Raw genomic sequence first — 5,925 nt, forward strand, 5'->3', positions numbered from 1 at the left:
AAAGTGTATGACCGAAACAAAGAAAAATGCTATTTTTTCCCCACATAATTTTTATTTTTATTTTTTTAATTATAGCAAAGCTGTGGGGAAAAAAAAAAAAAGGGACAGAAAATATCATGGGTACAGCGTTACATGACTAATTGTCAAAGTGAGCACTGAAAGCTGAAAATTGGCCTGGGCAGGAAGGGGGTGAAAGTGACCTGTATGCAAGTGGTTAATCTTCTTCTATTGAAGCCATTGCTTTGCTGATTTGGATGCATGCTTTGGGTCGTTGTCATGCTAAGATGAAGTTCCTCTTCATGTTCAGCTTTCCAGCATAAGCCTGAAGGTTTTGTGCCAATATTCATTTGGAACTGTTCATAATTCCCTCTACCTTGACTAAGGTCCCTGTTCCAACTGAAGAAAAAGCCCCAACGCATGATGCTGCCACCACCATGCTTCACTGTGGTTATGGCGTTTTTAGTGAGGTGTATTTTTTTTTTTTGCAAAAACATATCTTTTGGAATTATGGCCAAAACGTTTAACCTTGGTTTCAGACCATAAAACACATTTTCCCCACATGCTTTTGGGAGACTTCAGATGTGTTTTTGCAAAATTTAGCTTGACTTGGATGTTTTCTCTTCTTAAGAAGAAACCACTCTACCCCCATGGTCCAGACATATAAAGAATACAGGAGATTGTTGTCACATGTACCACAGCCAGTACTTGCCAGATATTGCTGCAACTCCTTTAGGGTCGGTGTAGGCTTCCAGACAGCCTCCCTGACCAGTTTTCTTATGGGTTCCCCCCCCCCCCCCCATCTATTTTGGAGGGTCGTCCAGTTCTCAGTAATGTCTGTTGTGCTATATTTTCTCCACTTGATGACTATGTTCCATTGTATATCCAATTCCTTGGGAATTCTTTTGTACCCTTCTCCTGCCTTAACAATGACCATGGCCTTTGCTGTAGGATGCGACTAAGAAGATGTCAGGAAAGTCCTACTAGAACAACTAAACTTTATTTGTGGCTAATCAGAGGCCCTTTTAAAAATGATGGCAGGTGTGTACTTATAACAGGGAGTGCACACTTATGCAACCCCATTCTTTTATTTTTACCCCAACCTAAAAGATTTCAGTTTGTAGTTCAATGGAGTTGTACAGTTTATAGGTCACATTAACCCCTTCATGCCCAAGATTTTCTCTGACACTTGCTTAGAAGTTAGAATCCATATTTTTTGCTAGAAAATTGCTTAGAACCCCTGAACTTATTTTTAGCAGAGACCCTGGAGAATAAAAATGGTGATCGCTGCAATATTTTATGTCACACTGTATTTGTGCCGCAGTCATTCAAATGAATTTTTTTGATCGGTGCCAATCATTGAAAACTGATAACACCTGACGTATTGACGGCCTCTCGTTTGAGACCGTAACAAGCCAGGACAGTACAAATGCCTTCCAGACTGACACCTTTTTAGAAAGTAGACATCAAGGTATTTAGTAAGCGGCATGGCGAGTTTTGAAATTGTTTTTTTCCCCCCTCACAATTCTCTGCCAAATGAAGATTTCTCCCCCCCCCCCCACAGAATTGTCATATTAACCACTTTCAGACCGGACCATTTTGCTGGTAAATGACCAGAGGTCTTTTTACACTTTGGCACTGCGCTGCTTTAACTGGTAATTGCGCGGTCATGCAATGTTGTACCCAAACAAAATTTGCGTCCTTTTCTTCCCACAAATAGAGCTTTCTTTTGATGGTATTTGATTGCCTCTGCGATTTTTATTTTTTGCGATATAAACGTAAAAAGACCGCAAATTTTGAAAAAAAATGATATTTTCTACTTTTTGTTATTAGAAAAATCCAATAAACTCAATTTTAGTCATACATTTAGGCCAAAATGTATTCAGCCACATGTCTTTGGTAAAAAAAAAGTCAATAATTGTATATTTATTGGTTTGCGCAAAAGTTGTCACATCTACAAACTAAGGTACGTTTTCTGGAATTTACGCAGCTTTTAGTTTACGACTGTCTATCTCATTTCTTGAGGTGCTAAAATGACAGGGCAGTACAAAACCCCCCCAAATGACCCCATTTTGGAAAGTAGACCCCCTAAGGAAATTGATAAGAGGCATGTTGAGCCCATTGAATATTTTATTTTTTTGCCTCAAGCGATTGAATAATGACAAAAAAAAAATTTTTTTTTTTTTTTTACACAAAGTTGTCACTAAATGATATATTGCTCACACATGCTATGGGCGTATGTGAAATGACACCCCAAAATAAATTCTGCTGCTTCTCCTGAGTACGGGGATACCACATATGTGGGACTTTTTGGGAGCCTAGCCGCGTACAGGGCCCCGAAAACCAAGCACCGCCTTCAGGCTTTCTAAGGGCGTAAATTTTTGATTTCACGCCTCACTACCTATTACAGTTTTGAAGGCCATAAAATGCCAAGATGGCACAAAACCCCCACAAATGACCCCATTTTAGAAAGTAGACACCCCAAGCTATTTGCTGAGAGGCATGTTGAGTCCATGGAATATTTTATATTTTGCCACAAGTTGCGGGAAAATTACAAACTTTTTTTTTTTTTTTTTTTTTTTTCACAAAGTTGTCACTAAATGATATATTGCTCATGCATGCCATGGGCATATGTGAAATGACACCCCAAAATAAATTCTGCTGCTTCTCCTGAGTACGGGGATACCACATATGTGGGACTTTTTGGGAGCCTAGCCGCGTACGGGGCCCCGAAAACCAAGCACCGCCTTCAGGCTTTCTAAGGGCGTAATTTTTTGAGTTCACTTCTCACTACCTATTACAGTTTTGAAGGCCATAAAATGCCAAGATGGCACAAAACCCCCACAAATGACCCCATTTTAGAAAGTAGACACCCCAAGCTATTTGCTGAGAGGCATGTTGAGTCCATGGAATATTTTATATTTTGCCACAAGTTGCGGGAAAATTACAAACTTTTTTTTTTTTTCACAAAGTTGTCACTAAATGATATATTGCTCACGCATGCCATGGGCATATGTGAAATGACACCCCAAAATAAATTCTGCTGCTTCTCCTGAGTACGGGGATACCACATATGTGGGACTTTTTGGGAGCCTAGCCGCGTACGGGGCCCCAAAAACCAAGCACCGCCTTCAGGCTTTCTAAGGGCGTTACAGTTTTGAAGGCCATAAAATGCCAAGATGGCACAAACCCCCCCCCCCAAATGACCCCATTTTAGAAAGTAGACACCCCTAAATTTAGGGGTACACTAGTGAGACTAGGTAATAAATGGCGGGTGCCCTGAAACTATAAAAAAATAACTAACCAACCAGCGTCACCTGTAACAGTTATATGGTGATCACTGGTGAAAGGGTTAACTAGGGGGCAATCAGGGGGCTTTATGCGGTAGTATATGGGGGTCCCTGGCGCTATAAAAAGCTGCGGCGAACCTAAATACCTACCTGCCTAACTAGCGTCACCTGTGACACTAATACAGCGATCAGAAAAACGATCGCTTATTAGGCTGGGTTCACACTGGAGCGATGCGGGAACGCCACGAATGCGCGGCGGGTTCCCGCATCGCATGCCTCCCGGCGGCAGTTCACACTGCCCTATGCGAACTGCTGGGAGTGTCAGTGAAATGTTAATGACACCCCCAGATCAGTTCGCATATCGCAGTGCGATCTGCAAACTTGGATCGCATGGTGTGAACACCCATGCGATCCGATTCTGCTGCGGACCAAAAAAAGGGTCCCGTGCGAGTTTGCGGCGGGTGCGGCGGGTGCGACACGAATTCAGCCATACTATCTGTATAGCTGAACTCGAATCGCACAGAGATCGGATGTGATTTGCACTGCAGTGCGGTGCGAATCACATCCGTTCTCATAAACCGCTGCAATGTGAACCCAGCCTTAGTGACACTGGCGACGGGGGGTGATCACGGGGTTAAACCTTTATTGGGGGGGTTAGGGGGGTACCTTAGAACTAAAGGGGGCTAACCCTAACTGCCCTAACAGTTATTAGTCACAAATGACACCTGCCGGGTGATCAGGGGGTTAAACCTTTATTAGGTAATAAATGGCGGGTGCCCTGAAACTATAAAAAAATAACTAACCAACCAGCGTCACCTGTAACAGTTATATGGTGATCACTGGTGAAAGGGTTAACTAGGGGGCAATCAGGGGGCTTTATGCGGTAGTATATGGGGGTCCCTAGCGCTATAAAAAGCTGCGGCGAACCTAAATACCTACCTGCCTAACTAGCGTCACCTGTGACACTAATACGGCGATCAGAAAAATGATCGCTTATTAGGCTGGGTTCACACTGGAGCGATGCGGAAACGCCGCGAATCCGCGGCGGGTTCCCGCATCGCATGCCTCCCGGCGGCAGTTCACACTGCCCTATGCGAACTGCTGGGAGTGTCAGTGAAATGTTACTGACACCCCCAGATCAGTTCGCATATCGCAGTGCGATCTGCAAACTCGGATCGCATGGTGTGAACACCCATGCGATCCGATTCTGCTGCGGGCCAAAAAAAGGGTCCCGTGCGAATTTGCGGCGGGTGTGGCGGGTGCGGCGGGTGCGGCGAATGGCTGAACTCGAATCGCACAGAGATCGGATGTGATTTGCACTGCAGTGCGGTGCGAATCACATTCGTTCTCATAAACCGCTGCAATGTGAACCCAGCCTTAGTGACACTGGCGACGGGGGGTGATCACGGGGTTAAACCTTTATTGGGGGGGTTAGGGGGGTACATTAGAACTAAAGGGGGCTAACCCTAACTGCCCTAACAGTTATTACAGTCACAAATGACACCAATGCAAAAAAAAAAAAAAAAAAAAAAAATGACATTGGTGTCACTGTGACTGGGGGGCAGGGGTAATTGGGGGGGTGATCGGGGGGTAAAGGGGGGGTGTGAGTGTGCCTGGCATGTTCTACTGTGTGTGGGATGTGTTGGTGCAACTCACTGATCCGCTCTCCTCCGTGTCGGAACGAAAAATACCGACACGGAGGAGAGAATACATCACTTCCTCTCCTGTGTTTACATTACAGGAGAGGAAGTGATGTCACCGGGGATTTCCATTCGTCGGGAGCGATCGCGAGGGGGTGGCCATGAATGAATGGCCGTCCCCTCGTCCGGGATCGCTCCCGAACGAAAACCGACCGCCGCAGGCACCGGGCGGGGGCCCGATCGGGCCCCCGACCCGCGGGAGGCAAAGCACGTACATGTACGTGCTTATGCCTGCCCGTGCCATTCTGATGACGTACATCGGCGTGAGGCGGTCGGCAAGTGGTTAAAACAGGTTATCACACAAACACACACTAGCAATTACACCCCAAAATACATTATGTGAGACCTACACAGCCTGGCCACATACAGAGGCCCAACATGCAGGGAGCACCGTCAGGCATTCTACGAGCATCAATTACACATAATTTCTAGACTACCTCTTAGGCTGGCCATACATTATACAACTTTCTTCTATAGATTTCCTTTAGATTTACCAAAACCATATAATATGAGGTCAAATCTAAACACTTTCAATTTGTATGCAATCAGGCAGGCCCTTCTACTATGCAGTTGAAGGTAAATCTAAAGGAAATTGAATAAGAAAAATAAATAAAAAAAATGATATGGTGTATGGCCAGCTTTCGTCCTGGAGCACCAGGACAATGCAGCCACCCCCCAAAAAAATAAAAATTGTAAAATGTGTAAAGAAAATAAAAATGCTTCCATCCTCCAGGACAGTCACATGAGAGATAGGCTCCACCAGCTGCAGGAAACATACACAGTTCTTGTGTTGCTTGCATCCTGTGAACACTGGCACGGGGGGAGAGGAGAAGGAGAAGGAGAAGAAGGAGAAGAAGAAGGAGAAGAAGAAGGAGAAGGAGAAGGAGAAGGAGAAGAAGAAGGAGAAGGAGAAGGAGAAGAAGAAGGAGAAGGAGAAG

Source organism: Lithobates pipiens, unplaced genomic scaffold (genome assembly GCF_037356315.1).
Source record: "Lithobates pipiens isolate NorthernLeopardFrog02 unplaced genomic scaffold, aLitPip1_a1.2 Scaffold_13, whole genome shotgun sequence".
Taxonomy (NCBI): Eukaryota; Metazoa; Chordata; class Amphibia; order Anura; family Ranidae; genus Lithobates; species Lithobates pipiens.